The sequence below is a fragment of the Marmota flaviventris genome, chromosome 8 (genome assembly GCF_047511675.1).
Source record: "Marmota flaviventris isolate mMarFla1 chromosome 8, mMarFla1.hap1, whole genome shotgun sequence".
Lineage (NCBI taxonomy): Eukaryota > Metazoa > Chordata > Mammalia > Rodentia > Sciuridae > Marmota > Marmota flaviventris.
Window position 1 is genome coordinate 127,679,381 of NC_092505.1, and position 9,966 is coordinate 127,689,346.

Here is a 9,966-nt window from a genome sequence, read left to right on the forward strand (position 1 = left end):
ACTGGGCCCCTTGGAGGCCAAGCTCCTCTTTGAAGAGGCTCTGTCCCTACCCAGTGCCAGGACCAACAGAGCTTGGGGGTGGGGGTGACTCAGGGGGGCAGCACACTGCCCCAGAACAGGAGAACAGCCCAGGAGTCATGAGAGGCTGCCCCAGCCTCTTGTCTCTCACCTCCTAGTTAATTGTTAACTCTTCCTCTGGCTCAAGAATGTGCCAGGCTCAGAGAGGTTGATAAAAATGTGCCAAGATGGGGGCAGCCAATCGAGACCCAATCACCCGTGGATAACTAAAGCCACTTCACTGTCCCCAAGGACCCCACTGGATAGGAAACTTGTATGCAGTGTCACTGTCTTGTCTCCTAGCCCAAGTGGGGAGTTTGTTGGAATGCAGTCTCCCCCAACAGCTCTTGCAGTGTGTAACAGAGCCCTCAGGAGGTAGACCAGAAACCCCAGCGACAAGCAGCGTGTTCATGGACACTCCATGCTTGAATCCAGTATGTGTGCTGAGTGCCACAGCAACTGAGCTCTCAGCGTCCTTTTTAAACACAAGATAGAAATCACATACCATGAAATTCTCCCTTTTGATGTGTGCAAGTCTGGTATAGTATGTCACGGCAACCACTTTGAGCTAGTGGTCAACCATGGGTCAACATCAAATGCCCACCAGTGCGCCATATGGACACCATTAGCAGTGTTATTTGATCTGGTATGTTCACACTTGTCGGGCTGCTATTTCCCACACTTTGAACTTTCTGTAGCTGACCACTGCCTCCTTCCACCCCACTGGGCCCGGCATCTTGGCTGCATCTCCACAGGGCTGTAGTGGGGGAACTGTGTGCTCTGAGTTGGAATCCACTACCCTCTGTCCCCTGTGCCAGGGCATGGGTTCTAGTTGAGGCTTGGGAAGGACGCCCAGGAACCCTGAGCCCCAAAGCACCCAATGTCTGCTGACTGTTTTCCAGAGTCAAAGAGGATCACCAGGGGTGGATCCAGGTCTGTGAGGCCTGAAGCTTATACCTGGGGGTAGATGAGGGGTCTTTGAGAAAAAGAGTACAAGCCTGTAATCTCAGCAACTCGGGAGGCTGAAGTAAGAGGATCACAAATTCAAGACCAGCCTCAGCAACTTTCTGAGGCCCTATAAGCAGCTTAGCAAGACCTTGTATCAAAATTAAAAATAAATAAATAAAAATGGCTGGGGATGTGGCTCAGTGGTTAAGCACCCCTGGGTTCAATCCCTGGTACCAAAAAAAAGAATAAGTATGCAAAATGGTGAATATGAAATTAGATCAAAGTCAGGCACAGTAGCATGTGCCTATAATCTCAGCAACTGGGAGGCTGAGGCAGGAGGATCCTGCATTAGAGGCTACCCTCAGCAACCTAAGCAAGATCCTCAGCAACTTAAGGAGACCCAGTCTCAAGATAAAAAAAAAATAACAAGCACAGAGGGTGTAGCTCAGTAATAGAGCTCCCCTGGCTTTAACCCCCAATACTGGGGGGAAAAAATGGGTCTAGAGTCAGTTCAACAGAACACTCTAAGATCTAGCTTCATTAGCTTGGCAGTTTCATTAGCTTCACATTAACTTCATCTGCATCTGGGCACAGGGCATCCTGTCTCCCCAAGGGAATGAAGATCGGGAGGTGTCCACAGTGGTTGGCTTCTTCCTTATCTCTCCCCAGGAAGCCCTGGTGCTGAAACTCCATGAAACTACAGTTTTTTCTCCTTGGGGCAAAAATACCTACAAAGGGGGCCCAAGGGCCTGATGGGGAGTATGTCACCCTGGAGCCTGGATAGCAGGGCTAACCAGCTCACCAAGACGCAGGCCTAAGACTGGCCCACATCAGCACTGAGCCCTCACCCACCAAGCAAACCTCCAGCCCTGGGGTGGGCACACAGGGCAGCCAGTTTCCACTCAATTGTAGTTCAAATACGTTTTGCTCTACTCTGAGGGTCTGTCAGCCTTTGATTCTGATCCAGCCAAATGACAAGATCTGTCCAAAGGCTGCTACCTGGGGACACATTCCAGATGTGTTGGGCAACAATGTGGCCACTTCCCTGCTCTGGTTTCCCTCCTTTGCATCATTTTGGCCTTCTCTTCTAGCTCTGGAGGCCCCGCCCAGACTCTCCTATGTGGCCTTGGCTTGCTCAACGAGAAACACTGTGGAAATCCTCCTAGCCTATTGCATCAGCAGCAAAAACACCAAACACCCTACCGTAGACTGATTAACTGCACAACCCACAGCAAAGCCTTGCCCTGAAAACTTTTTAAATTTAAAAAGAAAGAAAAACAGCCTTCCTTCCCCCAAGACTTTTCTGGCAGGTTCAAGTCTTGGGTCAGAGCACAGTTGAATTCTTTCCTCCATTCTATTTCTCTATCAGTGGCCGTGCCCTCTTTAAATTCATTCATTCATTCATTTTATACATGTTTATTGAGAACCTGCCATTTGCCCAGCACTGTGGCAAGACAGCAAGGGTACAGAAAAAGGCAAAGTGTGTGTCCCAACACCTTTATGTCCCTGATGTTTGATCTTTATACCCAATCTCAAGCCAAGCACAGGGGTGTTCAGAAGAGTTGGATAAACTCTGGCTCCAAATAACCATCAGCCTTCTGCACATGCTCAGACATACAAATAGCAGGTAGATGCGGCTCTGGGTGCCCCATGGTCCTCACTTCTAGGCCTCTGTGCATGCCATCCCTGTGCCCTGGAATGACTTTCTCCTCTCATTGCTTCTCCAGCCTGAGCATTTCTTCTTCCTGACACCCTCTGCATTCAGCTTCCTCTGTGCGCCCACAGGATCATGAGAGGGAGAAGTGGCACTTGCAGTGTGTGGTGCTGGGGATTGAAGCCAGGGCCTTGTGCATGGGAGGCAAGCACTCTGCCAACTGAGCTACAACCCAGCCCCTGACCTTTTCAATTAGACTGAGGTTTACTTCCTATGCAGGGCCAGAGTCACAGGTGGCCCTGAACACTATATTAGCCCAGAGGATATTTTGACCAGAGGTCCCAGGCCCCTCCTCCTGGGCCAGACCCCCGCCCCTTGCTATTCCCTGGAGGTGGGATAGGATGAAAGGGACTCTGTGAGTGGAGTCTTCAGGCCAGAAAAGAAGCCGAGCCCCAGGGCTCCACTGTGCTGAAAAGGAGTGAATGTGCAGGTGGCCATGGGCGTGTGAGCTCCAAACCAGCCCTGTCGCATGGCTGGCCCCTGAGTCAGGCCCAGGCGCTGACAGCCACGTGGGCCTGGGCCAGCCCAGCCGTGGGAATGGCAGGCAGAACCAGATCTCCCTCCACCCCCTAGAAAGCTGCTCCTGCCTGGTCCTGCCAGCCCTGCGCTCCCCTGGGCTGGGGTGGGGTGGAGACAGAATACTTTTGATCAGGGTGGCCATTCCCTGCATGGTGCTTCAGTCCTGAGAACAACTCACAGGGGTTCAGACCAAGAGCACAGATCAGAGCCGGTCAGGGACAAGGTCCCTGCAGAGTTTCCAGGTAATCCTTGGTTGCCAATCTCCTTCCCCCTCCTCCCCGGAAGCAGAAATCCCACAGGCAAGGCAGGGGGAGAGGCTGGTGATGCTTTCCAGGGAATGGAGAGTGCTGCTTGGCTCAGAGCCCCTATCCCTTTTGTTTCCAAGTCTGTAGGAAAGGAGGACCCCTTCTGGGCCACAGGAAAGAACCTGGCCTCCACACCTGTGATCCTGTGATCCAGGTTGGGCAACCTGGTCCAAGGTGTGTTCCCAAGGCCTGCTCACTTCCAGCTGCCCCCACGCTGGTACCTCTAGGCCTGGACCCAGGAACAATGAAGCCAGGACAGTGCCATGTGATTGAGCCTTTATTGACCTCCCACCCTGTGTGCCATTGACCACGTCTTCAGTACGCACTCATTCAAATAGCCTTAGCCGGTGCAGTGGCACATGCCTGTAATCCCAATAGCTTGGGGTGGGGCTTATGCAGGAGGATCTTGAGTTCAAAGCCAGCTTCAGCAGAAGCGAGGTACTAAGCAACTCAGTGAGACCCTGTCTCTAAATAAATAAAATACAAAATAGGGCGGGGATGTGGCTCAGTGGTCAAGGGCCCCTGAGTTCAACACCTGGTACCCGCCCCCCCCCTAAAAAAATAGCCTTTAAATACCTACTGTGTGCCAGACACTATTCTAGGTGCTGGAGAGATGGTGGAGTAGAAGGCAGACAAAAATCCCTGTGCTACGAATTGGCAGGGGTGGGGCGAGGAGCAAATAAACAGGAAACTAAATAAACCCTAAAAATTGTGTTAGAACAATGATCCTGGGCTGGGGATGTGGCTCAACTGGTAGCGCGCTCGCCTCGCGTGCATGCGGCCCGGGTTCGATCCTCAGCACCACATATAAACAAAGATGTTGTGTCCGCCAAAAACTAAAAAATAAATATTAAAAAAAAAAATTCTCTCTCTCTCTCTCTCTCTCTCTCTCTCTCTCTCTAAAAAATGCATATAGAACAATGATCCTTAAACGCCTTGTGGTGAAAAGCTAGTAGATTGTCTTCACCCAATCTGCATTTGGATTTCTGGGCAAGGTCAAATTGCTAAGGAAGATTCACAGTATCTAGCCAGGTGTGGCATTCCACACCTTTAATCCCAGCGATTTGGGAGGCTGGGGCAGGAGGATCCAAAATTTAAAGCTAGCCTCAGCAACTTAATGAGACCTTCTTTCAAAATAAAAGATAAAAAGGGCTGGGGATATAGCTCAGTGGTAAGAAGGTCCCTGGGTTCAATACTTGGTACTAAAAGAAAAAAAAAGAAAAAGATTCTTCATAGTATCTATAGATGCTACTGTATGGACATTTTCAAATACCCACTCTGAATTTCTGTACTTGTGTGCTCTTGTGCTGGTCCACACTATAAGACAGGGTTTGGGGAAAAGAGAAGAGAGCTCAGGTGTTTAAAGCTAGCAGTCCTGGGGGGCCAGCTGCAGTTTTAAAAGGCTGTTGTCACAAAAAATATTGAAAGAGGTGAGGGAGTGAGCCTCGTGTGTATGTCTCATTTCTGTGTCTGCACAGCTGTCGGGCCATGACACAGGTTCCATCTGTCTGTTTCTACATCTGTATCCTGCCCCTGTGGCACAGGAGACTCATGGCAAGATGGAGATTCCTTTGTCCACTGAATGCACTCCTCACCTGCATGTGTCCTAACACGAGGCGGACAGATAACTTCATGGTTTTGGCCACATGCACACCAACATCCATCATAAACACAATGTGAGCGTGCATGCTGTGCACACACACTACGTGTACATGTACACACATGTTCTTGCAGACCTGCAACCACACCCCACCAAACACACCCTCCCAGACACACGCGTGTGCCCCTCCCCTGTTTGAACACAGGCTCATCTCCCTGAAGGAGAGTTTCTCCTCTGTGCAAACAGGTGAAGGGGACAAATTTCACCCACATGATCAGGTGGCCCTAACCAACACAGCCCTGGAGGGGCAAGTAGAAAGCCCATCACCTCTCTCCTGACCTTCCCTTCTGGAGGGCAAGGTCGGGGTGGGGTCGGGTTGGGCAGGAGGAGACTCGGAGCTCCTAGGTGCTGACTCAGCCCAGGAGCAGATAGCCTGGCATTCCTGACAAGTAGGTCACCAGGACTGGCCCACATGTTGGGACCGAAGGTCGACTGGGAAAGACTTGGGGAAAACCCAGCTGTCCTGAGCAGCAGGTGTTAAATGGGTAAAGCGCTCCCATTCCTGCCTGAGCGGGGTTCTGTCTGGGCAGCGCTGGGGCTGGGGCCTGGGTGTCAGCACCAGGGTTGTTGCTGGATGCATCATAGACAGCTTGGGAGGGGCCCAGCACTGGGAAGGATGAGAGAGGAGAGAGGATGCATCACCAATGTTGTGATTTTTAAAACTTTATTTTTTCATACCGGTGTGCTTTACCACTGAGCCACATCCTCAGTTCTTTTTCTTATCTTTTTTTTTTTTTTCTTAGTGAGACAGGATCTCACTAAGTTGCTTAGGACCTAAGTTGCTGAGACTGGCTTTGAATTTACAATCCTCCTGCCTCAGACTCCTGAGTTGCTGGGATCATAAGCATGCACCACCACACCAGACATATTGTGATTTGTGTGTGTGTGTGTGGTGTGTGTGTGTGTGTGTGTGTGTGTGTATCTGTGTGCTAGGCACACATTCTTTGTGCATTATCTTGCAGGATACAGCAAGTTAGTTTTTATTGATTCCATCGGGGAGCTGAAGGTCAGAAGCCTTTGATAAATTAATCTAGATCCTCAGCTAACAAAAGCAAAGCTGGGATCTGAGTCCAGACTCTGGATCTCAGACCCTACATCATCATGTCGAAGCTGGAACTCACAACTCTGTGTGTGTGTGTGTGTGTGTGTGTGTGTGTGTGAGACACAGGGAATTAAACCTAGAGCAACTCTGCCCTTGAACTTCATTCCCAGGCTTTTTTATTTTTTATTCTGAGACAGGAGTCTTGTTAAGTTGCCCAAGCTGGCCCAGAACTTGCAATCCTCCTGTCTCAGCCTCCCAAATTAATGAGATTAAAGGCCTGCACCACCACACACAGTTAGAACTTGCCTTTAAACTGTCACAAACAAGAGGAGCTTTGTGATTCAGGCGAGAAAACTGAATGTGATATTCTGGATGGGATCCTTGAACAGGCAGAGAATAATAGGGAAAGCCAGGGACATCTGAATAAAGTATGGACTTTAGTTAATGATTATGTATCGCTATTTGTTCATTAATTTGTGACAAAGGTATCATACCAATGCAAAATGTTAATAAGAGGGGAAACTGGGTGTGAAGCATGTAGTACTGATAAGCTTAACCTTGATACAACTTCTAAGCAGGTTCCTTGACTAATTTTGAAAACAGAGCTCTTAAGCTCCACCCTGGAGGCTGAGTGTTAAATGAGATAATAGATGAAGACCCCCAAGGTATGATGTCTGGCATAGAATACGTGTTTAAGAAATGAGGACATTATTATTTTATGCTAAATTCTTCGTTACTTTTACAATTATTCTAGAAGGAAGTCAACTCCCTCATTAGCTTCCTTTTACTTATAACTTTAAAAATCAGACTGGATGTAGGGGGCACATGCCTATAATCCCAGCAGCTCAGGAGGCTGAGGCAGGAGGGTTGCAAGTTCGAGGCCAGTCTGGGCAATTTAGTGAGATCCTGTCCCCAAATAAAATGGGCTGCAGATATAGCTCAGGGGTAGAGCCATCCCCAGCACTACACCCACATACAGAGTCTGTCAGTCTCCCTCAGTAGGTACCACTGGAACAACCCAAGACCCAAAGAGTATGTGGTCTGCCCTAGAGCATCTCATAGGACACCACCCCTCTCTCCTACCTGGATAAGCAAGAGAGACAGCTTCCCATTGTTTCCTTCCCTCCTGAACCACCTGCCCCCATGTCAGGCCGGCAATAAGGACAGTCCAATTGCAAAGCCTTGCCCTTCAGCTCTGGGAGTGGACCCTAGTTCTTCTCTCCCCCTTTGGAGGGACTTCCTCTCTGCATTCTGGCATGGGCCCGGGCCCCTTAACTCTTCCATACCAGCCTTATCAGGGTAAGGCAGAGTCCCCCAGGAATACATTGTCTGCCCTGCTAACAATGAGGGTACATTTAGAGATGGCCTTGGCCCTTCCCTCCCAGGAAGTAGATCAGCAAAACCAGCAAGGCCAGAGTTTTGGCCTGAAATGCCCTGGAGACCAGGACCAGGGACAACATCCTGGCCCACCTCACAGTCCTCTCAACACAGCCACAGTTAGAGTTGACCATGACCTTGAAGGAAATTGATCTTTGTTTGTTTGTTTGTTGTTTGTTTTATGGCACTGGGGGAAAGGGGACAGAACCCACAGATGCTCCACCACTGAGAGCTATGTCTTGACACTTTTTAATTTTTCATTTTGAGACAGGGTCTTGCTAAATTGCCGATGCTGGCCTCAAACTTGCAATCCTCCTGCCTCAGCCTCCCGAGTCGCCCCAGCTACTCAGAGGCATGCACCACTGAGCCTGGCTTGAAGAAAACTGAAAAAGAAAAGTTGGACAGGCAGAAGGAGAACTAGGGAAGGACTATGGAAGGTAAAGGAGGGTGGGGTCTGGAAAGTGCATAGGACCTGGCAGTTGAGAGGTCAGAAGAGGCCATCGGGAGCAAACTTTTACAACTAAGTGTTGAGATTGCTCTACAAGAATGTTTGTTTCAGCATTGCTCATAATAGTGAACAGTCAAAAATAACTTCAAAGTGACAGGAGACAGAAAAATAAATTCTGATTTAGCCATGCACAGGTGGAAAAACTGAGAGCTCACAGGTTTCATATAGCTTTTAAGAAGAATGGGATTTTTGCTAAGATTAAAAAGATTGAGCCAGGTGTGGTGGCACATGTCTGCAATCCTAGCAGCTCAGGAGGCTGAGGCAGGAGGATCTCGAGTTCAAAGTCAGCCTCAGCAACTTAGCAAGACCCTGCTTCTAAATAAGATGTTAAAAAAAAAAAAAAAAAGAGCTAGGGATGTGGTTCAGTGGTTAAGTGCCCCTGGGTGTAAGTTCTGGTACAAAAAAAAAATTGAGAAGTTTATGAAATATATAAACAAAACTCCAGATGTCCAGATTCTCTTGATCACCAGAAACTGGGAATACAGGACCCTCATTTCTATGTGGCATAGGAATCACTAGAGCAAGAAGCAGACTGTCTCCTTCAAATGAGGATGTCTGTCCAGGTGGCCAGGACAGACACAGGACAGTCACACCTGCGGTGTTCTTTCAGTCTTCATCAGCTTTAGGTGGAGTTATTTGTGCACGGTGTTCCCCGTGCCAGGAACGTTCCCTCCGTCATTGGATCCTCCAGGGGTTAGCATAAGTCTCTTCTTCAGAGATGATTTTCCTGACTAGCCCATACTGAGGAAGGTCATCCATTGTATGTTCTCACTGCAGCCTCATAAAACTCTTCACTGTTGTCACTAAGGAAGTATTTGTGACAATTCTCCCTTACAGAAGAATTCCATTTAATAAACACAAGAGGAATGAGGAAATACAAAGTCACCGTTAGGACACCAGATCTCTGAAGGCAAGATCCACCCATGGATATTCAACCTCCTGGGTGAAAGTTTAAGAAACATGGTATTTGATCTGGGTGTGGTTGTGGTGGACTACGCCTGCTGTCCCAGTGACTGGGGAGGCTGAGACAAGAGGATCACAGTTTGAGGCCAGCCTCAGCAACTTAGCAAGACCTTGTTTCAAAATGAAAAATATGGTAGAGTGCCCCTGGGTTTAATCTCCAGTTCCACAAAAAAAAGAAAGAAAGAAAGAAAAAAAGATGGTATTTGAATAGTATTTGGTATAGTCTCAAAATATTCTCCCCAGATAATCATGTGTTTGTGTGTGTGTATGTGTGTGTGTGTGCCAGGGATTGAAGTCAGGGGTGTTTAACCACTGAGCCACATTCCCAGCCCTTTTTCTTTAGGGTCTCAGTAAGTTGCATAGGGCCTTGCTAAATTGCTGAGGTTGGCTTTGAACTTGTAATCCTCCTGCCTCAGCCTCCAAAACTGCTGAGATTACAGGCGTGCTTGCTCTCCCCAAATAAATTTTTAACTATAAAGAAGAAAAATACTGATCTTAGAGAAACTCAACCGATTTTACCGTGACAAAGTTAACATCACCAATAAGATATCTGAATATCTTGGACCCCAGATACTACGCTCTGAGAAGAGTAGATCACTCTCACTGTATCTTTCCCAATAAAGGTTAACGTTGGTCTCATCATGAGAAAACCTCAGACAAGCCCAAATTGAGGGACATTCTACAAAACAACTACCCAGGACTCTTGAAAAGTCTTAAGGTCATGAGAGCCAAAGAAAGACTGAGGACCTGTCACAGATTGGAGGACACAAAGGAAATGTGACAACCAAACGCACCATGAGACATGGGATCAGATCCTAGAACAGAAACCAAAAAGTGGGCAAGCAAATTCGTACTGAACAGGTTTATGCCAAT